Source organism: Babylonia areolata, chromosome 30 (assembly GCF_041734735.1).
Source record: "Babylonia areolata isolate BAREFJ2019XMU chromosome 30, ASM4173473v1, whole genome shotgun sequence".
Lineage (NCBI taxonomy): Eukaryota > Metazoa > Mollusca > Gastropoda > Neogastropoda > Buccinidae > Babylonia > Babylonia areolata.
In genome coordinates this window covers 24,194,011-24,203,874 of record NC_134905.1, presented here as the reverse complement: position 1 = coordinate 24,203,874, position 9,864 = coordinate 24,194,011, and positions in this window count along the sequence as shown.

The following is a 9,864-nucleotide window of genomic DNA, read 5'->3' as shown; positions in this document are numbered from 1 at the left end:
TCTTCATCGCACTGTCTCTGTCTGTCTCTCTGTCTGTCTTTGTATGTTTTTTTTTTTCTTTCTGTCTCTGTATTTCTCTATCACTCTGTGTGTGTGTGGGAGGGGTGAGGAGGGTTCGGAGGTGGGGGCGTGGGGGGTCTGTCTGTCTGTCTGTCTTGACTGTGTCTGTGTTTCTGTATATGTCTGTCTGTCGATCTGTCTGTCTGTGTGCCTCTGTATCTCTGTCTCTCTCTGTCTGTATGTATGTGTCTCTGTATCTCTATGTCTCTGTCTGTCTTTCTGTCCGTCTGTGTGTCTGTCTCTGTCTGTCTCTCTATCTCTCTGCCTCTGTCTTTCTCTCTGTCTGTCTCTCTATCTCTGTCTGTCTCTCCATCTCTCTATCTCTGTCTTTCTGTCTCTCTCTGTGTCTTTCTCTCTGTGTGACTCTCTATCTCTGTCTGTCTGTCTGTCTCTGTCTTTCTCTCTGTCTGTCTCTCTATCTCGCTGTCTCTGTCTTTCTGTCTCTCTATCTCTCTGTCTCTGTCTTTCTCTCTGTCTGTCTGTCTGCCTGCCTCTCTCTCTCTCCCTGAGGGGCCTAGGCCTATTTCTCCACCGTCTTATTTTATCTCCCCTTGCTCTCTCTGTCTCCCTATGTATGCTTGAACTTTTTTTTTCTTCTCTTCATTTCTTTATCACCCACTTTTGGGCCCCGGCTTTGGGTCTTGCGCAAACATGAAAAACAAATAAAACCAATGGCGTGATTTAACCTGATGAAGGAATACACAGCAGAAAAAAAACCCAAAACAAACGAAGTAGTCACAGAGAGTGAAAAAGGCGATGTATACTGAACAAGAAATAAATCAGTTTCATGATGTCTCTTTTCGGAAGTTTTCTCCATTCTGAAGAATTTGTATTTGTATTTCTTTTTATCACAACAGATTTCTCTGTGTGAAATTCGGGCTGCTCTCCCCAAGGAGAGCGCGTCGCTACACTACAGCGCTACCCATTTTTTTTTTTTTTTTTTTTTTCCTGCGTGCAGTTTTATTTGTTTTTCCCATCGAAGTGGATTTTTCTACAGAATTTTGCCATGAACAACCCTTTTGTTGCCGTGGGTTCTTTTACGTGTGCTAAGAGCATGCTGCACACGGGACCTCGGTTTATCGTCTCATCCGAATGACTAGCGTCCAGACCACCACTCAAGGTCTAGTGGAGGGGGAGAAAATATCGGCGGCTGAGCCGTGATTCGAACCAGCGCGCTCAGATTCTCTCGCTTCCTAGGCGGACGCGTTACCTCTAGGCCATCACTCCAGAGTGACTTCGGATCCACTCTGTTTACGCATACCCAGATTCAAAAAACTCGACGGTTGGCCGCCGTTCTTTCTCTGTCTCTGGACCTTGCGATTGGAATGAACTTCCTCTTTCGCTTCGTCAAGTCTCCACACTCAGCTCTTTCAAGTCTGGGCCTTAAAACCCACCTCTTCCCAAAATAGCCTCCCTTGCCTGCCTCTTCCTTGTCTTTAGTTTCTACAGTTTTAGAGTTATGCATGCGTGTGAATGACTGCTGCGAAAGCGCTTAGATTTGTCTCTGCACAAGATTCAGCGCTATATGAATACCATTATTATTATTATAAAGCCGATGTACACTGAACAGGAAACAAATCAGTTTAATGATGTCTCTTTATGGAAGTTTTCTCCATTCTGAAGTAGTCACAGAGAGTGAAGAAGGCGATGTTTTCTGAACAGGAAATAAATCAGTTTAATGATGTATCTTTATGGAAGTTTTTCCCCCTCATTCTTTCTGTTGTAAACATGATTCCCTTTTTATAACTAACCTTCTTCCGTGTCATCACAGCAATAACATAGATTTTTGACTCACTTGTGTAAACACAGTGAGTCTATGTTTTAACCCGGTGTTCGGTTGTCTGTGTGTGTGTGTCCATAAGAAAAATAGGAAAAATTCAGTTCTTTCCAGTCATCTTGTTTAAAACAATATTGCACCTCTGGGATGGGCACAAAAAATATTTAAAAAATGAAGCCTAATTATATGCAAAATGCATTTACTGTTATATTTATATTTTTTGTATTCTCTAAACTTGGCACTTTGATCTGATATTCTAACACAACAACAGGAGCAGTCATTATTATCATTTTTTGTTCAAACAGGAACTTCTTTTGCTAAGCATGGAAATTTTATTCATTTTGCAAACGTTTTTGGTGCAGATAGTAAAAAAGGGAAATTACTCTGTAATTAATGCTAGGGGACTTAATTTACCACAAGTGAGTCTTGAAGGCCTTGCCTCTCTTGTTTTCCCTTCGTATTTCCCGAACTCTTTATCTCTGGAATGTTGTTTTCAACACTTGTGATGTCCAAACTCTCACCAACATCCAGTTCTCTGATATTTCCTGACTTGACTTGACTTGACTTGACTTGACTTGATCCACGTTTGAGACCGGTGGTCTGTTCATGGTTCCTCTGAAAACTCAGTTATTTGGTGATCGTCATGCGTGGCCAGCAAAAGACTGATTTTAACTTTGGCACTTTGGTTCGTACAGGCAAGGCAGGTGTCTCCAATGATTGTCCAGTCGACTCTTGAAGGCGTTGGTTCTTGGTGCTGTCACAGCCTCCTCAGGGAGACCATTCCATGTCGGAACTATTCTGTGTGCGAAGTAGTTCCCTTGGAGATCCAGTCCGTGCCTGTCTTTTTGTAGCATGAGGGAGTGTCCACGGGGCGTTCTCCCGCTTGCCAGTGTCCCCAAAGTTTTTGTAGTATTTTGTCATAATTACTTTACTTAGTACCTGTGTTCTTTCTTGGTTTCTGTCTTCCTATCCATATACAACCTTGACAACAAACCTTCGTGGTCACTTTTGCCAACTTGGTAACGATGTTTCATATTTGAGGCTAATCTCTCATCATTTGTTGACAGCAAATCTGACTTTTTTTTTCTTTCTTAATTGATACATTTCTTGTATGCTGTTTAGCCATTGTAATTAGATATGAATCATGTTAACATTCTGTGAAGGATTCATCTCTTGCAGTAGCCCTTGGCTCCGCTCTTCCATATATGTTTGGGTTGTTGATATCATCTGTAATACATCAAACATCAAACGGCGTAGTTATTTGCTGTTTGGTTTTCTGATTATAACAAACATCAAACGACTCAATTATTGCCAGTTTTGTTTCTATTTTGTATTAATAATTTTGCAAAACTGCCTTCATTAATTAGGGATGTACGACGTAGCGTGGCTTTTTGTTGTTGTTGTTGCTGTTGTTGCAAATAGCGCCAATTAAAACACTTAATCCACTGTGCATACACTCGCGCGCGCGCGTCGTTTATTTTACACGCCTCGCGAAGGAGCACAGAGTCAAACATACATGGCCATACATCTGTCTGCAAAATGTCTATCCCCTCACCTCTCTCCCTAGCACACACACACACACACACACACACACACACGGGAACAAACAACAGAGAGAGTCGACCTGTCAGTGGGAGGTCCGGGGGACGGGGGCGGAGGGGGGTGAGGCCTTCTTCATCTTCTTCCTCTTATTCATTCGTGGGCTGCAGCTCCCACATTCACTTGTTTGTACACGAGTGGACCTTTACGTGTATAACCGTTTTCACCCCCACCATGTAGGCAACCATACTCCATTTTCAGGGGTTTGCAAGCTAGGAATGTCTCTTCTTGTTTCCGTAACCCACCGAAAGCTGACATGGATCACAGGATCTTTAACGTGCGTATTTGATCTTCTGTTAAAAGTGCCTTAAAGGGCAAAGGGCCTTATCAGGACTGCCCAACAGTTTCAGTTTCAGTAGCTCAAGGAGGCGTCACTGCGTTCGGACAAATCCATATACGCTACACCACATCTGCCAAGCAGATGCCTGACCAGCAGCGTAACCCAACCCAACTGCTCAACAACTACAACAACAAATTTAACCGCATGGGACACAAAACTGTCACAAAAACGAAACAAAACCCAAATACAACAAAACACCAATAACAATAAAACTCCGACCAGAGTACACACTAACACAGCTCACGGCGTGTTGTCACCTCTATTCAACCACCGAGCTCCCAGTGGTGAACGGGACAGGGCTGTGCTGGGGATGTCAGCCCTTCCACTTATCGTTCCCTGGATTACAACACAACAAAAAGAAGACAACAAAAATCGTAAACCCTCCCCCCCCCCCCCACCCCACCCCCCACCCCCACGCACCCCCCACCCCCCAAAAAACCCCAACCTTTAAAGCCATATAAGAATACATTGTCTGGCCTTAAAACCCACCTCTTCCCAAAATAGCCTCCCTTCCCTGCCTCTTCCTTGTCTTTAGTTTCTCCAGTTTTAGAGTTATGCGTGCGTGAGAATGACTGGTGCGAAAGCGCTTAGATTTGTCCATGCACAAGATTCAGCGATATATATAAGTACCATTATATATATATATATATATATATATATATATATATATATATATATAAGTACCATTATATATGAGAATACATTAAAAAAAAAAAAAAAACGTATTGGAAAGCTACTGCCCACCCAAATGACACAGGGCAGAACAGTACAGATAGTGCACTGCACACTGCGGAAAAGAGACTTTCCCAAACTTTGGAGAAAAGGCGAGAGCGGGAATCGAACCCAGACCTTCGCGGACACTGTATTGGCAGATAAGCGTCTTAACCACCCTGCCACCTTCCTTCTGAAAACCCTTCCGCTGCTAGGAAATAAGATTTAACAAAAAAAAAAAAAAAAAAAAAAAAAAAAATCAACGTAAAAAATCTGCCAAACCTGAATCAACACACAAATCAAGAGGCAAAGACTCACTTGTGCTTCACGCTTTATCCTGTAAAGGAATCATTAGGAGGGAAAAAAAGAGATTTTAAAAATGGTTGAAAAGTGCTCTGTATTAAATATGATGGATAAACTAGTGAGAAGAAAAAAGAAAAGAAAAAAATGTAATGTTTAAGATGAGAAAGATCAGTTTAAAGCAAATTTAGTCCTCTAGCATTAATTACAGAGTAATTTCCCTTTTTTTTTATTATTTTTTTTTTTTACTATAACAGTAAATGCAGTTTGCATATAATTAGGCTTCATTTTTTATTTTTTTGTGCCCATCCCAGAGGTGCAATATTGTTTTAAACAAGATGACTGGAAAGAACTGAAGTTTTCCTATTTTTATGCCTAATTTGGTGTCAACTGACAAAGTATTTGCAGAGAAAATGTCAGTGTTAAAGTTTACCACGGACACACAGACACACACACACACACACACACACACACACACAGAGACAACCGAACACCGGGTTAAAACATAGACTCACTTTGTTTACACAAGTGAGTCAAAAATGAAAACATTGAAAACGAAAGGGAAAAGAAAACAGTACACCTATAGACAAAAACCACAGAAAATTAACCCAGAGTATCACGCACGCGCATGCGCCACTGATTCGGCCACATTTTCACTGAATCATTTTTAACCCCTCGACTGCTGAACGTTGAAATGAAAACAACGTGGCATTAATCTGCTGATCAAGAAATGCTTCTTCTACTCTTTTTGTTCAGGAGAAGACGGGCGCAATAGCCGAGTGGTTAAAGCCTTGGACTTTCAATCTGAGGATCCCGGGTTCGAATCTCGGTAACGGGTAAGGGTGGAGATTTTTCCGATTATCCCAGGTCAACATATGTGCAGACCTGCTTGTGCCTGAACCCCCCTTTGTGTGTATATGCAAGCAGAAGATCAAACACGCACGTTTAAGATCCTCTGATCCATGTCAGCGTTCGGTGGGTTATGGAAATAGGAACATATCAAGAATGCACACCCCCGAAAACAGAGTATGGCTGCCTACATGGCGGGGTAAAAACGGTCGTACACGTAAAAGCCCACTCGTGTTACATACGAGTGAACGTGGGTGTTGCAGCCCACGAACGAAGAAGAAGAAGAAGTTTAGGAGGTAGGTGGCAGAACGGTTAAAACGCTCATCTGCCATTGCGGTGTCCGTGAGGGTCTGGGTTCGATTCCCGCTCTTGCCCTTTCTCCCAAAATCCAACAGAGCGCCTAGTCATTCGGATGAGACCATAAGCCGAGGTCTCACCAGCCGCCGTGGCGAAGTGGTTAGCGTCGCGGACTGACGGCTGGGAGGACGCGGGTTCGAATCCCAGCGGAGGTGGGTTTTTCGGCCCGTGGCCGGCTCCTACCCAGAGTTGAGAGTGCTGTGGGCTTAAATGGGGAGACTGGGACCTCACAGTCGAGTGTCATCCACTTCACGGATGCGTCTTTGCGTGTGTTGCTCTAATTACCTGACCAACACTGCAAGTGTCTGTATCTCTCGGGCCTGGTTAACGCCGGGATATCATTATGACAGAAAGCATAGAGTACAGCCTTGCCACACAGTCCCAAACCAAAATGGACCTCCATAGCAACATTGTCATCGTCATCGTCATCCTCCTCCTCCATCATCATCAATATAAACAAAACAGTCTCAAAGGCTGTGGCCTTTCATGCCCTGCTCTCATGGTGACCTCAGTTTCGATACCCCTCCACTTCCGTGCTTGGGGTGAGTCCTATCAATGTCGTCAGTGTCAGCAGATTCATGGGGGGCTGTTGTTGGAGGGACGTGGTGGCGGTCTTCACTTTGGGGGGGGACGCTCACTCAGTCTGGATCCGCGACTAAGCCACTATTGTCGTTAGTAGGGGGCTTAGTAGGTGGTGTCCCAAGTACGTTAAATCAGAACAGGCACCACTGAACACCACCAAAGTGACTCAGCAGTAGTGCAGGGTCTCCTCTGGTGTGTGGCATCCTGGCCACTTAACATCGATAGTTCCCTGTGGACTGCCGACGCTGGAACTGTGACGGACGAACCCGGGTGTGGCCGTGTATGAGGGAATCTAAATGAGCGGTGTGGGAATAATACCAATGAAACGGCGCAGATGATGGGGCAGAAGAAAAACCCCAAAAAAACCCCGAGGTCTCATGTGCAGCAGGCAATTAGCGCACTGAAAAAAAACATACAACAACGACAAAAAAAAACAAAAACAAAAAAACAACAACAACAACAAACCCCCCCCCCACCCCACCCCCCCACCCCCCCCAAAAGGCTTGTCCTCTGGCAAAATTCTACAATCCAATACAATACACAATATACAATACACAATACACAATACACTATTGTCTATACTTTGGTACAGAGATTTTCTTTTTGGCAGCAACACATGTCCAACATAAGAATAAAACAACAAACAAATAAAATGAATAGAAAATAAAAAAGATAAATTAAATGGCACCAAATGGAAATAGCTATATACAAATATACTGATTACTGAAATTTACGTGCCTCTCCATTTCAGTCAGCCAAACCGCATTGCACATCTACCCCCCCCCCCCCCCCACACACACACACACACACATACCACGCACACACACCACGCGCACTCACACGCACACATACACTCTCTCTCATCCCCTCTCTCTCTGACTCTCTCTTCACAAGAAATGCAACTACAAAGATCATCGTTCTGTAGAGAAGTCCACTCTGATAGATAGTGGCATGGCTGATTCCATTCAATTAACTCATTCAGTACGGCCAGTCCTCTCTTCTCCTCTACACAGATCCCTCGGATATCCAGTGGGTGTCTGAATGACCCAACCTTTAGCTGCCGTCGTCAGAATTGTGGTATTCTTTGTCAACATTCACCTCTTCAGTATAAGAGCCTTCTGCTTGCAATATTTTGATGATGGTAATTGGGGTAAAACGCTGTTAACGTCGTCTCTTTCGCCGTTCGTATGGAGAGAGTTACAACCGTGACAGAAAGGTGCCCGATGAAATGAAGACTGACCCCTTGACCTGTAACCTCAATGTTTGTCATTTGACACACATACTTGGCAACAGCAGTCAATGGGTTAAACAAAACGTCATCTGAAAAGATCTATGAAAACACAACAACCAACAACAACAACAAAAAAATCATTCATGACAACAGTAAAAAGTGTTAATTTAAAATTAAAAAAGGACAAAAATAGGACAAACATTACGACAGAAAAAAGGCCAACCATGACAACAATAAAAAGTGTTTGTTTAAAACAAAAAAAGAAAAAAGAAAAAAAAAAGGACAAACATGCTTGAAAGGAAAACATAAAAACACACCACAGAAAGTGTCCATTCATCAAAAACTGATGACAGTAGAACACAATCAAAAACGAAAATAATAAATTCAACAGTTTCCAACGTAGACCTCTCTCATTAATTTTTGTGATGTCAGTCAAAGCTGAGGTAGTGGATTTGGATAGCATTGAACTCAGTGAAGCGACAGGTGTGTGTGTGTGTTATGTGCGTGTGTGTGAGAGAGAGAGAGAGAGAGTGTGCGAAAGATACATTCGTCGTGGAAACAGCAGTTTATCTTTATATAGTCAGGTGCGTTGCAGGCAGACAGGCACAATGCTAGTTTCACAGCCATCAGACCAGTATCACAGCAGTTGTCCGTGGGAGTGGTTTTGTGAATTTGGGTGATTTGCGGTAACTGGACTCAGTGAAGGAAGAACTCCGCGCCAGAAGAGCACAGCGTCTTCATCACACGTGAGTACGGACCCAGTGTATGCGTGCGTGCGTGCGTGCGTGTGTGTGCGTGCACACACACACAATACAATACTAAAATCACGTTATATACATGCCACCGACACACAACCAGTCCTGACGACAGAACTATGTTAAACCCCATTTGATTAATGTCTTTTAACTCACTCAGTACGGCCAGCCTCTCTTCTCCTCTACACAGACCCCTCGGATGTCCAGTGGGTGTCTGAATGACCCAACCTTTAGCTTCCGTCGTCAGAATTGTGGTATTCTTTGTCAACATTCACGTCTTCAGTATAAGAGCCTTCCGCTTGCAATATTTTGATGATGATAATTGGGGTGAAACGCTGTTAACGTCGTCTCTTTCGCCGTTCGTATGGAGAGAGTTAAAAATGTGATTTATACGAAAGTAAAAATAATAAAAATCGGAAGGGTGGCGAGACAGGAGGTGGGGGATGTGGGGGGGCGGGGGGGGGGGGGGGGGGGGGGCGGAGGAGGAGGTAGGGGTGGGATGGGGCCGGAGGTTCAGAAGTGTCGTGGAAGGGGCACAGACTACTTCTTCTTCTTCTTCTTCGTTCGTGGGATGCAACCCCCACATTCACTCGTATGCACACGAGTGGGCTTTTACGTATATGACCGTTTTTACCCCGCCATGTAGGCAGCCGTAATCCGTTTATGGGGGTGTGCATGCTGGTCATGTTCTTGTTTCCATAACCCACCGAACACTGACATGGATCACAGGATTTTTAACGTGCGTATTTGTGACCCTCCACCACGAAATGAGTCGCTTTGCACCAGAGGTCGATTTTTAGTTATTGGTATATCATAAATCTGCAACAAATGAGCTTTACAGCTAAAAACAAAGTTTGTAAATCGGATGATTCTGTGAAAAGTTATTGTGATTTGAAGTTCTAAAGTCGCGAAAGTAACGAAATGAGAAATCAAGGCCGAAAAGTTTTGGAACATGTTCATAGCAACCACATACTTCCAAGCAAGATGTGTTCATGAAATTTGGCACACATATACTTAGTGGCAATATCCACAATTGCTCAAAGTTTGCAAGAAAAATATTGAGTGCACTTGATTTTATTCAAATAAGAATTTTCTTATTTTTTTGGAAAGAATTGCGACTGAGGGGAAAGTAGCTGAACATGACTAGAACCCTGCCAGTTTTAAGATTAGTTTTGTTGTGGTGGTGTTTGTGGTCCTTCTTCTTCTTCTGCGTTCACTCGTATGCACACGAGTGGGCTTTTACGTGTATGACCGTTTTTACCCCACCATGTAGGCCGCCATACTGTTTTCGGGGGTGTGCATG